Source organism: Perognathus longimembris, chromosome 17, assembly GCF_023159225.1.
Source record: "Perognathus longimembris pacificus isolate PPM17 chromosome 17, ASM2315922v1, whole genome shotgun sequence".
Taxonomy (NCBI): Eukaryota; Metazoa; Chordata; class Mammalia; order Rodentia; family Heteromyidae; genus Perognathus; species Perognathus longimembris.
The window spans coordinates 23,912,546-23,928,344 of record NC_063177.1 but is presented as its reverse complement, the minus strand read 5'-3'; the positions used below and the strand labels follow the sequence as shown (position 1 = coordinate 23,928,344).

The following is a 15,799-nucleotide window of genomic DNA, read 5'->3' as shown; positions in this document are numbered from 1 at the left end:
AGAGAAATGATCAGGATTGTTTACTGACCACATTTTTCAAAGGAAGGTTGCCTGCTTTGGTTAGAGAGTCTGTTGTGTAATTAGTTGTCTTGGCCACTAGAAAAGGGAGTCAGAATTACACATTGAAGGTAGAACAATGCTGGGTGTTGGTGGCTCACACTTGTAATGTTAGCTACTCAGGGGGCTGAGATCTGAGGGTCATGGTTCAAAGCTAACCCAGACAGGAAAGTTCACAAGACTTCTTTCTCTAATTAACCACCAAAAGGCTGGAAGTGGAGCTATGACTCAAGAGGTAGAGTGCCAGCCTTGAGTGAGAAAGCTAAGGACAGTGCCCAGGCCCTGAGTTCAAGCCCCAGTACTGGCAGAAGAAGGTAGGATATTTACTGGTGATGGATGCAGCAAGATAGAAGCAAGCATGGAAGATGAGGAATGAGTGATAAACTGAACAGTGTCTGAATGAAGACAGGTTTAGGGAATCTAAAGCCTGACCTTTGCTTCCATAGAAGAACTCTGTGGAGGTGGGGGGGGGGCACATTTTTACAACATAATGAGCAATACCTTTATCTGGAAGGGCAAATCCCCGCTATTCCTGAGTATAGCATCCTGCGACCACAGCAGACATCACCAATCAATCATAGACATGCTGCAGAGCTCAGAGTATTTTGTGTTTTCAATGCAGTTCTGTAGGTAGTCCCAGTCAAGTGGAGGTGGCACACAAGGTGGAGCGTCATTGTTCCTTCTGCCTTAGGTGGTCTCCCCTGTTTCCTGAGTCCAGGTGCCTCATGGCTTACTGAGGCCCAATCTTTTATTTGTGTTTTATATTCTATTTGCAGAGCTGGGCTCAAACCCACAGCAAGCTCTCTACCACCAAGCTACATCACCAGCCTCCATTTAGTCATTGAAAGAGAAAGAGCCAGGAATGGTAGCTCATGCCTGTAATTCTAGGTATTGGGGAGGCAGGAATATGGAGGATCATGGTTTGAGGTTAGCCTGGACAAAAAAAGTTCATGAGACTCCCATCTCAGCCAGTAGCTGAGTATAATGACAGGCTCTGACATTCCTGCTATGGGGGAGGATGTGATAAGCCTAGTAAAAAAATGTTCACAACTCCATCTCAGCAGAAAAGCCAGTCATCCAGCTATGGTAGGAAAGCATAAATAGGAGGTCGGAGGTCCAGGCTGGCTAGGGCCAAAATGCAAGACCCTATTTCATAAATAACAAAAGCATAAAGATCTGGAGGTGTGGTAAGTGACTGTCAGGGTCCCAAGTGTGAAGTCCCTGGGCTCAAACCCCAGTACTGTAAAGTGGCGGGGTGGGGGTGGGGAGAAGGGGGAGGAATTTGAGTCTCAGAAAGGAAAAATGTTGGGCTGGGAATATGGCCTAGTGGCAAGAGTGCTTTCCTTGTATACATGAAGCTCTGGGTTTGATTCCCCAGCACCACATATGCAGAAAACGGCCAGAAGTGGCGCTGTGGCTCAAGTGGCAGAGTGCTAGCCTTGAGCAAAAAAAAGAAGCCAGGGACAGTGCTCAGGCCCTGAGTCCAAGCCCCAGGACTGGCAAAAAAAAAAAGAAAGAAGAAAGAAAAGAAAAAAAAGAAAGGAAAAATGTTAACATTCCCCATGGCAGGATGAGGGACTGGGACCCAGAACTCTATCCCCAATGGCCTTTAATTTCCTACCCACATAGGTCTTACTGGGATTTGTGTGTGTGTGTTGAGGATTGAATCCAGGATGTTGCATGTGTTAGGCAAGAGTTCTACCACTGAGCTGTGTATCCCTAATACAGCTGAGACCAGACTCACTCTATAGCCCAGGCTGGCCTCCAACTCTGAATCTTCCTGCCAGTGCCTCCTGAGTGCAGGAATTCTAGGCATGCACCATTGTACCTACCTAATCCACATAGTTCTGTTCCTTCTGGGATGCTGACTCCAGCCCCGCCCATGCAGGGTGGCTGCTCTTACTGTGGGAGGTGCTCCATTCCCCCCTCCTCTGGACCAGCGTGCCACATTCCTGCGGGCTTCCAGGCCAGCCTCCTTTATCCTCAGATGTAACCAAAGCAAAAAGGGATTAAAGGCATGACTCAAGTGGTAGAACACCTAAGTTCAATTTCCAAGACTGCCAAAATAATAATGAAAGAGAACAGTGGTCTAGGTGTCCTGGTGTGTTGATGAGTTTGACACTGGGTGTGGGGGGGTGTCCTGTAATCTGGAGGGAAGGGTATCCAGGCTCTCTGTGATTAGTCCTGTACCTATCTCATGGTGACCTTAGAAGGGCCTGGTGGGGTCAGGAATCGCTCCCTCTTCCAGGCAGTAAATGGGAACTCTGCTAGGTTCAGGACCGGAAGCTAATGAGTGACAGCATGGGACTCCAAACTTGAATCTAACTGATGCCAGATTCACTTTGTTTTCTTTCAACTGCATGCTGCCTTCGGCTGCAAATATGTAAATGTTTTGACAAAATTCTTTTTCATAGTTTGTTTGCCCTGATAGCAGCCAAGGCTGCACATTCCAACCTCTTTTCAGCTTTGCTCACCATAAAAAGCTGGATCAGAGATTCACTTTATCAGCTCTTCCTGATTTCCTCCAGGGAAAAGAATGACAAACACTGGGAGAAGGCAGATATCATTTGTATTAAAGAGAGACAAGGGTTTGGGGAAAATAAAGCAGAATAAAAACAACAGGTTCTATGCATTCCTGAGCCAAGAGGTGATAAGGGACTTAGATGTGGATCTTACTAGGTTTTTGCTGTGTTCTGGCATGGAGTTGTCTGGGTACAGTTAAAACTGTGCAACTAAGCTGAGCAGCACACCTGTAATCCTAGCTACTCAAGAGGCTGAGAGGATCCAGGTTCAAAGCCCGCTCAGGCAGCAGGTCCTTGTGAGACTCTTATCTCCAATTAACTACTCAAAAACAGGAAGTGGAGCTGTGGCTCAATAGGTAGAGCACTAGCCTTGAGCACAAAGAGGCTCAGGAACAGGCCCCAGGCCCCAAGTTCAAGCCCCATAACCAAACAACAAACTATGCAACTGTGTGTTGGGACAGGTATTGGAGGGGGGTTCTGTGAGACATACAGCTGAAGTTAGAACTAGGTGTATGTATACATATACGAAAAATATGTATATATGTTTGTTTTTTGAGATAGAATCCTACTGTATAGCCTAGGGTGGCTTGGGATTCTCCATCTTCTTGTCTCAACCTCTTGAGTGCTGAGGTTACCATATTTAGTTGTTCTCTCTCTCTCTCTCTGTGTGTGTGTGTGTGTGTGTGTGTGTGTGTGTGTGTGTACTGGAGCTTGAACTCAGAGCCTTGGAACTGTCCTTAGCTTTTCACTCAAGGCTAGCACTCTACCATTTGAGCCATACTTCTACTTCCAGCTTTGTGGTGATTAATTGGAAATAAGAGTCTCATGGGGCTGGGAATGTGGATTCGTGGTAGAACTTTGCCTAGCATGCATGAATCCCTGGGTTTGATTCCTCAGTACCACATAAGCAGAAAAACCAGAAATAGCACTGTGGCTCAAGTGGTAGAGTGCTAGCCTTGAGTAAAAGAAGCTTAGGGGCAGTGCCTAGTTCACACTGAGTTCAAGCCCTGGGACTGGCAAAAAAAAAAAAAAAAAAAGGCTCATGGGCTTTTCTGCCTGGGCTAGTTTTGAACTGTAATCCTTTGATCTCAGCCTCCTGAGTAGCTAGGATTACAGTGTTGAGCCATCAGCACTCCAGTCATCCCCCTTCATGGATTACTAGCATGAGTCTCCATGGCCAGCTACCTTTTATCAAGGTAAAGACCTCAGAGTATTTCCACCGTTGTTGAAGGAGCTTGGGAATTGGCCATGACTTGTGCCATACATAGTTTTCTCTCCAAGCCAATGGAAGGTCCACCTATCCTGGGGCTGGACAGCTGTGCTTCAGCTGCCGCACTGTGGCTCCCAGAGAAGCCCTCTATGTATCTCTGTTCTTCCCTGGGAACAACCGTCTCTGCTTATTTTTGGGTTTGGCCAGAAAACAATGTGCCTGTGCTACAAAGGATCCAGAGTTAGAGACGTGTGTGTGTGTGTGTGTGTGTGTGTGTGTGTGTATGTGTGTGTGTGTGTGTGTGTGTGTGTATGTGTGTGTGTATGTGTGTGTGTTGGTACTGGGGCTTGAACTCAGGGCCTGGGTGGTATCCCTGAGCTTTTGTGCTCTAGGCTAGAGCTCTGCCACTTTGAACCACAGCTCCACTTTCAGCTTTTTGGTAGTTAATTGGAGATAAGAGTCTCACTAGTGGCTCACACCTATAATCCTAGCTACTTAGGAGGCTGAGATCTGAGTATTTGGTTTAAAGCCAGCCCTAGCAGGAAAATCCAGGAGACTCTTATCTCCAAGTATCTACCAGAAAAACAGAAGTGGAGCTGTGGCTCAACATGGTAGAGCACTAGCCTTGAGCAAAAGAGCTCAGGCCTTGAGTTTAAGCCCCATGACCTCCCCCCCACACCCCCCCAAAAAATTACCGACTTTCCTGCCCAGGCTTGCTTTGAACCATGATCCTCAGATCAGCTTCCCAAGCAGCTAAGATTACTGGTGCCTAGCTGGATTTTTCTTCCCTCCCTCCCTCCCTCCCTCCCTCCCTCCCTCCCTTCCTTCCTTCCTTCCTTCCTCTTTCCCTCCCTCCCTCCTTCTCTTCCTTTCTCTTCTTTCTGTGTGCATGTGTGCCAGCCCTGGGCTTGAATTCAGTGCCTGGGTGCTGTTCCTAAGCTTTTTTGCTCAAAACTAGTGCTCTATTACTTGAACAAAAGCTCCACTTCTGGCTTTTTGGTGATTCATTAGAGATAAGAGTCTCATGGGCTTTTGTACCTGGTCTAGCTAGGAACAAGGATCCTCAGCTTTCAGCCTTCTGAATAGCTAAGATTATAGGTGTGAGCCACCAGCACCTGGCTTAGAACTGAATTTTTAGCAGTTCTATTAACTTGGTTTTAGCTCTGATGTTTACTTGCTATATAACATTGGATCAGTACCAGCCTCCTTCAGGCCTTAGTTTAATTCACAGTGAAATGGGAGCAATACCTTCTTCATAGACATGCTTTTGTGTTGTTTAACTTTTGTGAAGCACCAACTGCCTTTCTAGGCATATAGTAGGCACTCAATCTCAGATCTTTGGAAGCCTTGGGATACCTGGGAGATATTGATGGTATACTGTCCAGGTAGGGTCAGCTTCATAGCAGCATAACCTTACTTAGAAGGTCATGTGCTTAGTTTTATGCTGAGCTGTTGCCACATTAAAATTCTTTAAAAATTTTTATTTATTGTCAAAGTGATGTACAGAGGGGTTACAGTTTTGTACAGAGGGCAGTGAGAGTACATTTCTTATCAAACTTGTTACCTCCTCCCTCATTTTTCTCCCTCCTTCCCCCCTCCCTATTTCTTTTTTAAAATTTTTTTATTTAAAAACTTTTTTTATTGTTAAACTGATGTATAGAGAGGTTACAGTTTCATACATTAGGCATTGGATACATTTCTTGTACTGTTTGTTACCTCCTCCCTCATTCCTCCTTCCCCCTCCCCCTTCCCCCCCCCATGAGTTGTTCAGTTGATTTACACTAAACAGTTTTGCAAGTATTGCTTTTGTAGTCATTTTTCTTTTTTTACCCTGTGTCTCTCGATTTTGGTATTCCCTTTCAGTTTCCTAGTTCTAATACCAGTACATACGGTTTCCAATGTACTCAGATAAGTTACAGAGATAGTGCAGGTACACCACGGGAAGGGGATACAAGATCACCAATAATAGAAGCTACTGTTATACATAGCACATTACCCCTCCCTATTTCTTTCCCATTTATTTTTTTTGTACTGCAGTGCAAATAACCCTGTACTGTAGAGTGCAAGCACACTACACTTGAGTCATACCCCAGTCCCTCTCCTAGTTTTTTTTTTTTTTTAGTATTATTTTTTGTGGGCACAGGGGAGAGAATGGGTACTGGGAACTCAAGGCCTGGGTGCTTTCCCCTACCTAGCATTTCGGGGAACTACCACTTGTTTTGGGGTGTGTTTTTTTTTGCCAGTCCTGGGCCTTGGACTCAGGGCCTGAGCACTGTCCCTGGCCTCTTCTTGCTCAAGGCTAGCACTCTGCCACTTGAGCCACAGCGCCACTTCTGGCTGTTTTCTACATATTTGGTGCTGGGGAATCGAACCCAGGGCTTCATGTATACAAGGCAAGCACTCTTGCCACTAGGCCGTATCCCCAGCCGGGGGAACTACCACTTGAACCACAGTTCCACTTCTGACTTTTTAGTGATTAACTGAGGATAGGAGTCTCACAGATTTTCCTGCTCAGGCTGGCTTCAAGTCATGATTCTTAGATCTCAGCCTTCTGAGTAGCTAGGATTACAGGCATGAGCCATCAATGCCCAGCCTCTGTTATTACTTTGTGAAGAAGGCCTCCCTTTGTGCCCAGGCTGGTGTAGACTGCCATTCTCCTATTTATGCTTCTTGCATAGCTAAGATGACAGATGGCCACAGCAACTTGCTTTGTTACTGGTTGAAATGGAACATTACGAACTTCTTGCCCAGGCTGGCCTTCATCCATGATCCTCCCAAACCCAACCTCTTGATAGAGCTAGGATTATAAGCATGTATCACCACACTCAGATGGAAGTTTGGCTATTGACCAAGAGTCCCACATTTTACACTGTGTTCACAAACTATGTAGCCAGTCTTATCTTCATGAATGGGTTGAGCTGACCCTTCTTTTCCTTTTTCAAATTTTTCCTTTTAGATCTGAAACTGGGATTCAAACTTAGTACCTGCTGCTTTCCTTCATTTGCTAGCACTCTACCAACTGAGCTACACCTCCAATCCCATGACTCTTCTTTTTGGGAGACATTCTGCTACTGATTTCTTAGCTTCCTGATTTCTGAGGGATAATTCCCTCAGAGTTAATATATAAATGACCTGTAGATAAGCTAGGGTCAGCTTCTTGGGGATGCTTATCTACATTCTGGGATAACTTATACAGCCTCTCAGGAATGTTTTATAGTGTGCAGAATGTGTTAGGTCCTGAGAAGCAGCAAGGCTGCTGAGATAGAATAATGAATTGGAATTTGGGAATCAGAAAAAGATCTAGGTCAAAACTCTGCTGTGCCCTTTCTGGATGAGTTCCTTGGACAAGATAATGTCCTTGCCTTACTAGTAAAATTTGTGTTGCAGAGAAATTACATTTTCCTTATTGGTAAAATATATGTCTCAGGGAAATGAGACAAAATTTATGGAAAATGCCTTTCACAGGAGTCTGGCACACAGTAGGTGCTCAATCACCGTGAATAATTCTAGTTCTTGCCAGAAGTAACAACAACAAAAAAATCAAGGCACTGGGACTTGCAAGCCTCACTGCTACTAATAAAAGAAATAATATGATTTATTTTTTTGTTCACAACTGTTTGGGGGAAAGGCATGTGCTTCATAAATATGTATTGGAAAGTACTTAGCAAATGAGTTGAAATAATAAAAATATGTCAAAGTAAACAGCTCCTATAAATATGTCACTTGGTAGACAAATTATTGTTTTATTACTACTAAATACTACTGCTTGCCGAAAGGATTCCAGATTACTTGCACGATGGGCACGTTATTGAGTGCTTCTGTGGCAGGGCACGATAAAGATGAAAAATAGTGATGGCGATAATGCCTCAGGTGGAGAGAGGAGGAGTGTGGGTAAATGCAGCTCTGAGGTCTCCTTGCTTCAGTGATGTGCACATTACTTAGCGATTTTGCATAATATGGACTAGAGAGCCCAGATGAAAAGATTTCCATGGGATGCCATGGAACCATACTCTAGTTATTGGATCCAACTAGTGGATTCAGTGCATTCCCTTTAGGAACTGAGCACTCAGCCTGTAAACTAAGTTTACAAAAAGTCATCCCTGTCTCACCTCACTCTTTTTTTTTTTTTTTTTTTTTGGCCAGTCTGGGGCTTAGACTCAGGGCCTGAGCACTGTCCCTGGCTTCTTTTTGCTCAAGGCTAGCACTCTGCCACTTGAGCCACAGCGCCACTTCTGGCCGTTTTCTGTATATGTGGTGCTGGGGAATTGAACCCAGGGCCTCATGTATACAAGGCAAGCACTCTTGCCACTAGGCCATATCCCCAGCCCCGTCACCTCACTCTTGTTCCAGGCTTTTCTTTTCTTTGCCAGTCCTGTGGCTTGAACTCAGGGCCTGAGCACTGTCCCTGAGCTTCTTTTGCTTAAGGCTAGCACTCCATCACTTGAGCCACAGCACCATTTCTGGCTTTTTCTGTTTATGTGGTATTGAAGAATCAAATCCAGGACTTCATGCATGCTAGGCAAGCACTCTACCACTAAGCCACATTCCCAGCCCAGGGCCTTTTATTTCTGTGGCTGCAATTCATATCCAGATGGGAGATGTATTGGAGATGCTGCTCTTCATTACAGCTCATGAATCCTTTTGAGAAATAAGATGTCGGGGCACTGGTGGCTCACACCTGTAATCCTAGCTACCCAGCAGGCTGAGATCTGAGGGTCTTGGTTTAAATCTAGCCCAGGTATCCAAATCTGAAAGATTGTAATCTCCAGTTAACCAAACAAAAGCTAGAAGTGGAGGTGTGGCTCAAGTGGTAGAGTGCCAGTCTTGAGAAGAGAAAGCCAAGGGACAGTGAGGCCCTGACTTCAAGCCCCAGTACCAGTACCAAATTAAGAGTGAAAGCAAGTGAGAGAGAGAGAGAGAGAGAGAGAGAGAGAGAGAGAGAGAGAGAGAGAGAGAAGAGAGGGAGAGACAGACAGACAGAGACAGAGAGAAAAAAGAGAGAGACAGACAGACAGACAGAGACAGAGAGAATGAGGGTGAGACAGATAGACATATAGAAATGGATTCTGGCTCAGGTCTGTAATCCTATACAGTAGTCTGAGATTTGGAGGATCACAGTTCAAAGCCAGCCCAGACAAAAAAGCCATCTAGACTCCATCTGCAAAATAACCAGCAAAAAGCAAGGTTGAAGATGTGGCTGAAGTGGTAGCCAAGCAAGCACTGAGTTTAAACCCCTATACCCCAGTATCACTACTACCACCAATACCACCTTTGTGAGGGAAAGTAAAGCCCTGGGATGAACAGAGGAGATAGGGAGTTGCATCAAGTGAAGTTAGAAAACAATAGCCAGGCAGGAAAAAGACAAGCACATTCAATTCCAGGGGGCAGGGTTGGGGCTCTAGGTCAATCTTCCCAGACATCAAATGGTAGAAAGAAATGGCTGCACATTCCAGCTCTACTTTTTTCTATCTGCATGGGTTTGGGTAAATTCCTTAATATGTAGCTCTACATTGACAACATGAGAATAATATTTTAAGTTGGATGGGTTGTTCTGAGGATTGGAAATTATGGTAATTGTAGAGTGAGAGTCTGATATATACATATAATATTTTTTATCTTTTTCCTTCTGATGTTCCTTATTTTAAAATGCAAGGTGGTTGGGGATATAGTTCAGTAGTAGAGCGCCTGCCTACTCTATGGGAAGATCCCCAGCAGTCCCCCACCCCAAATAAAGTAAAACCCTGGGAGGTCTTGATTGGAGCAAAAGCATAAAAAAAAGTTGTGCCAGAAGACAGCAGTCAGAAGACAGATTATCATTCATATACTTTTAATAACTAGGTATCTTCTTATTGCCCTATGCTGCCCTGGTCCTTGATCGTTTGTTTACCAAGCACCTACCACATGGGCTTCGTATGTGTGTGTGTGTGTGTGTGTGTGTGTGTGCTGGTACTGGGGCTTGAACTCAAGGCCTGGTTGTTTCATTCATTCATTCATTCATTTATTTATTTATTTGCCAGTCCTGGGCCTTGGACTCAGGGCCTGAGCACTGTCCCTGGCTTCTTCTTGCTCAAGGCTAGCACTCTGCCACTTGAGCCACAGCGCCACTTCTGGCCATTTTCTATATATGTGGTGCTGGGGAATTGAACCCAGGGCCTCATGTATACAAGGCAAGCACTCTTGCCACTAGGCCATATCCCCAGCCCCACATGGGCTTCTTTTAATCCCAGGCCCACCCACATTTCTGAGAGGAGGTTCAGGTTCAGAAGGTTAAGTTCTATACACGGCCAGTGATAGGTGGCCAGGGTGGTTCCCTGGCTGCTGGGTGGTTTCCATTCCACCTCAGCCTTTCTCAGCAGGCTTCTCAGGTGACCCTAGCGAATCAAGGGGACAAGCACAGAGGCTGATGTCCCACAGGCCTGGCTGCTAATACCTGCAGGCCTGGGGGATCATGCACGATGATGGGCTTGTGAAACTGAGCCGTCGAGTTTTGCCCTGGTGAAGTGAGATGTGAAAGCGAGACCCGGGCAACGTTCAGCCCTTTACTCCCAAACCTGACTTGGGTGAAATGAAGAGACTGGCTCAAGGTCACCACATCCTGGAGCAGGCCGAATCTCCCTGGAGATTTCAACTTCGTTCCCTCTGCGGTGCGGTGGCCGCCCTGCTTCAGCAGGGGGCGCGCGCGGGTACGCCGCGCTCTAGCCCTCCGGATCCACCAGGGGGCGCGCACGCGGAGGCTGCGCTCTAGCCCGCCGCGCGGCCGGCTTCTCTCTATGGTGGCGCGGGCGCGGCGGAGCGGGTCGCGCTCCCGAGGGGGGCGTGGCCTGGACTGGAGGTGGGCGTGGCCTCACGAGGCGGGGCGGGAGCGGCCGCCCCTCCCTGGCAGCTTGGGGACGGGGGACGGGGACCGGGGCGGGGGGAGGGGGGACTTCCTGGGGCCGCCCGTGAGTATGTCGCCACCGCCCCCCGTTGCCCCTCTGTCCCGGAGACGCCGCGGCGGCGGCGGCGGGGGAGCCCTCAGCCTTCCAGCCTGAGGCGTCCGCGGTCGGGACCCGGCCTCTCCCGTCCTTTCCCCTGCGGTCCCGACCCATTCCCAGGTGCGGGCCGGGCCGGCGGCTGAGGCAGGTGAGGAGGCGGTGGCCGGGGCGCCGGGGTCCGAAAGGTGCGCCGGGCCTGGGGTGGGGTGCGGCCGGAGCACGCGGGGTCCGCCGGGCGCGGGTCTGGGGCGCCTCCCGTGTCGGGGGGGGGGGTACATCCTGGGATTTTGCCCACGATGGGTGGGGAAGCTCCCTCCTCGCAGGGTCTCGGCCTTCAGGGCAGCCCACACCTGTCCCACGGAAAGTTCTCGAAGAGAGCTTCTCACCTCTGGGGGCTGACAACCGAGGGACGTGTGTCCGCTACTGTCCCCGAGCGCTTCGCAGCCTGGCAGGTCCCGCCGGCTGGTGGGGAAAGATGCCTCTTTGCACGGCAGGGGAAACTGAGGCAGATCTGCCGTGGCCAGGGGTTGCCCCCTTTGAAGGAACTGACCCTAGTCCCCTTCCCTAGTGGAGGAGCCCCTCGGGGTTCCTGGAATGGAGAGAGGTCCGCTGGAGGGAGACTGGGAGTTTGGAGGTTCGGTGGAGAAGTTTGGATCTGCTGTCCGCCCCTCGGGAGTCGTCCTCCCGTTCAAGATGAGTGTGTGCATGTGGTGTGTGTGTGTGTTCGCCACTGTGTGGTCATGGCCAAGACAGAGAGGGAAGTTGGGGCCTCTCTCCAGCTGGCTGCCTGGGAGACATTTGACCAGGCATGGGGAAGTCTGGCTAGACCGGAGCAGTCCCGAGCCTCTGCAGGCGTCTGTGAGCTCAGAGCTTGAGTGCAGACGGGCAGAAGAGACCACACTGTATTATTTTCTCCTTTGTGTTGGTCTGTCATTGGTTTGGGGGGGGGGAGGGGGAGACGGACGACCTTGCTGCGGTAATCAAAGAGGCGTGTATCAGCGTACCTCCCCGGAGGAGGAGTGTTAATGGCTTGCGAATAGGGTTTTACTCACCACCTTCACTTTGCCCCTGGGTTAAGGGCCGGAGTTGTTGCACTGCACTGACACCCCCGAGTGCAGGCGGCCTTCTAAGAAGTAAGTTCCTTATGCATTCTTTTGACCGGTAGTTTGGGGGCTAAGCGACTTCCTGCCACTCACTCGTGGTTCTACAGTTTAGGGTACTGAGATGCGGGCAAGGCTGCTCCGGTAACTCTTTTCTTTCCTTCCCTCCCTCCCGTCTTTCTCTCCTTCTCCACATCCTCTTCCTCCTTCTCCTAATCTTTTTTTTTATGGGAATGAGAGTAGTCCAGGGCACGTGGTCCTGGCTTGTGTTTATATACAGCTCTAGGACTGGAAAGGTGGCCTTGATACTACCTTAAAGTTCAGGGGATTTCAGGTTTGACAACTTATTTATCCTTTTCTCTAGTTGCATTATCTTTTAATTTTAAGGAACTATAGATGGTGGCAAACATTCTTGAAACTTTTCTTTGCATATTTACCTCGAACTTTTTTGCATGTTTGCCAACTCAACTTCAGATTACCATCCAAAAGGTTGGGTTGTTTTGTTAAATTTGAAAATGTTTGAGTATTGTGAAGTTTCAGAGTACAATCCAAGAGGTTAGGTTATTTTCATAAGTTTGGGTATTGTGATTAACAATTGCAGATTGATGTGGCAGGGCTAACTTGATATCTTTGGCATCCTGGACAGACAGACTGACGGATGTATGGATAGACACAAACACATTTCTTTATCTAATTACAAAGATGAACACCTACATTGATCAGCTGTTAACCTGATTGTTTACATTGGGATCCAGACAGAGGTGTAAATCCTCTAAATTGACCAATTTAACCCTTTGCTGAAATAATACAGACAAAAAGAGAAGCTGTTCTTAAAAAAGCATAATTTGTTTTCAAACTTTTAAGATAGTCTTGGGTAAGGCATTTTATTTGCTTAAGAACTCAACCCTATGCTGGGGATATGGCCTAGTGGCAAGAGTGCTTGCCTCGTATACATGAGGCCCTGGGTTCAATTCCCCAGCACCACATATATAGAAAATGGCCAGAAGTGGCGCTGTGGCTCAAGTGGCAGAGTGCTAGCCTTGAGCAAAAAGAAGCCAGGGATAGTGCTCAAAAAAAAAAAAAAAAAAAAAAAAAAAAGAACTCAACCCTAACTAAAAGAGGCACAATTTGTTTTCTAATTACTGTGCATTGTGATGTTGACACTGCCATATCAATCTGAGGCAGAGTCACCCAGTTCTCTCTAGAAATACCAACCTAAACCTTAGTTGTATCAGGGGGACTAATTTCGCCTTGATTTTTATTCTTTTTTTTTTTTTTTTTTTTGCCAGTCCTGGGCCTTGAACTCAGGGCCTGAGCACCATCTCTGGCTTCTTTTTGCTCAAGGCTAGCACTCTACCACTTGAGCCACAGCAACACTTCCAGCTTTTTCTATATATGTGGTGCTGAGGAATCGAATTCAGGGCTTCATGTATAGGAGGCGAGCACTTTACCACTAGGCCATATTCCCAGCCCCTTTATTTTTACTCTTGTAGTAGATTCTTTAATACTGCAGTTGTCTTAATGATAGAGACTTTTATACTACACTGATACTGGCAGTTGGGTTTATGTTTGGAAAGAAAGATTTTACCTCTGAATCTTGGAATTTCATACTCTCTGTAGTACAGGATGTGACTTAGAATGTGTTGAGAACAATCAATTTAGAATGCTAGAGCTGAAGCCTTGGGAAGGTAGTGCCTTTTTTCTTCTCTCCTTCCTCTTTTTTGCTAGTCCTGGGGCTTGAACTCAGGACCTGAGTTCAAGCCTGTCCCTGGCTTCTTTTTGCTCAAGGCTAGTGCTCTACCACTTGAGCCATAGTGCCACTTCTGTTTTTTTTTCTATTGGGGAATCAAACCTAGGGCTTCATGTATATGTGGCAAGCACTCTACCACTAGCCCATATTCCTAGCCCTCTCCCTCCTCCCTCTTAGCATGTCCTAGGACCTTGTACATACAAGGGAAGTACTTTTCCTCTGAGCAACCACTCCCAGCAACTTGGTTATTTTTGCTTGACTATTGGTTATTGGTAATTTCTTGTTGTTTTTTTTAAGAAAGACTTTGGCAGTTGTAAGGACAATCTTTCTGTATACAAATACACAGACTCCCATTCTTGAATAGACAATTGTGCTGGTCAGTTTTTTTGTGTTGTGACTTTATTAGTGGTGGAGTTTTAAAGTCCTAAAATGAGTAGAGCTGTTAGTAGAATGGCTGTCTCATGTGTTTATGGACTTCAGCTCTCCCTGTTCCCAGGATTTAACAGTTGCTGTGGTCAGGACAGTGGTCACCTCTAATCCTGTTACACCAGTCTTAGTTTAAACCCTTTATCCTTTTTAAGATTCAAGTTCTTCCTTTGCTTTTTTTATTCAAGAATATTCCACATTTCTTACACATTCTGAAGTGGGAGCTCTGTATGTTTAAAAACATTTTTTTTCTTTCAAAGCACACACCAAATCAGCATTTATTCTGGGAAGAAACCAGCTCTTTGAATTTGATTGTAAAACCAAAGCTGGTTTTTCCAGCTTTCTACCAATAGGGCAACCTCCTTAACCTCTTGTTACTTTCTGGTTTTGCCAGTCTAGTCACTAGTCACTAGTAGTGAATGATAACCCAGTGGCCCTGGGAGATCCTGAAGCCTCCTGTCATCAAAGGAAGACCACACTGTAACCAGTGAAGATTGTTTTATTGCTAGGAGCTTCCCCAAAGCCAGCCAGCCACTCCTTGAAGGATGTGATGTCTGGCAGCTTGCAACTGAGTCAGGCCTTCTTTAAAAATGCATATTTAGCTGGGCACTGGTGGTTCATACCTATAATCCTAGCCACTCAGAAAGCTGAGATCTGAGGATCACAGTTTGAGTCTAGCATAGGCAGGAAAAGTTTGTGAGGCTCTTTTCTCCAATTAACCACCAAAAAGCCGAAAGTGGAGCAGAGGCTCAAATGGTAGAATGCCAGCTTTGAGTGAAAAAGCTAAGGCACTAATGCCCAGGTTTTGAGTACAAGTCCCAGTACTGGCAACACACACACACACACACATACACACACACACACACACACACACACACACACAATTTTTTTTAAATGCAGATTTCTGAGTGCACCGGCTAGAGATTTTGATTGGTTAAAAAAAATCTCTTGTAAGATGAGCACTGGTGGCTCATGCCAGTAATTGTAACTACTCAAGAGGCTGAGATATGAGGATTGCAGTTCAAAGCCAGCCCAGGCATGAATGTCCGTGAAACTCTTATCTCCAGTTAACCACCGGAAAACCAGAAGTGGCACTGTGGCTTAAGTGGTAGAGGACTAGCGTTGAGCTGAAGAGCTCAGGGACAGCACCCCGGCCCAGAGTTCAAGCCCCAAGACTGACTGAAAAAAAAAAAAAATCTCTTGTAAGCTGGGCACTGGTGGCTCACACCTGTAATCGTAGCTACTCAGGAGGCTGAGATCTGACTATTATGATTCAATGCCAGACTTGGCAGGAAAGTCCATGAGACTCTTATCTCCAATAAACTATTCAGAAAAGGCAGAAGTGGTGCTATGGCTAAGTGGTAGTGTTCTAGCCTTGAGCACAAAAAGGCTCAGGGACAGGGCCTAGACACTGAGTTAAAGCCCCAGGACCAGCAAAAAACCAAAACCAAAGAAACAGAAACCTTCCAAATGCTCTGCAAGTGCTTCTGAGAAGCAGCCTCATTTGGAACCATGTATGGTTGTGTCCATACATACATTTACTTAATTGTTTGTATGTACATCAAGCCCTTAGGGAATTTTAAGTTCTCTTCTTTAAAAATAAAATTGATATTGAGCACACTTACGTTCTTTATAAATTGGTAGTCTCACTAGTAGTACCACTGTGCTATCCTGGGTGCTGCTTGATTTGCTAGAAGAGCCCATTTCCTAGTCATGCTGGACAACAAAGAGCTTTTATAACTTGTATGTAAATTGCTTTA

General features: G+C 46.5%; 1 protein-coding gene across 1 annotated transcript in view; it reads left to right on the top strand.

Moving 5' to 3' along the window:
* The first annotated feature begins 10,700 nt into the window (after positions 1-10,700).
* Rffl (ring finger and FYVE like domain containing E3 ubiquitin protein ligase) overlaps positions 10,701-15,799 on the top strand; it is a 73,111-nt gene continuing 68,012 nt past the window's right edge. Inside the window, exon 1 of the mRNA XM_048366282.1 lies at positions 10,701-10,911. The gene's annotated coding sequence lies outside the window, so the exon portion shown is untranslated. The remainder of the gene's footprint in view (positions 10,912-15,799) is intronic.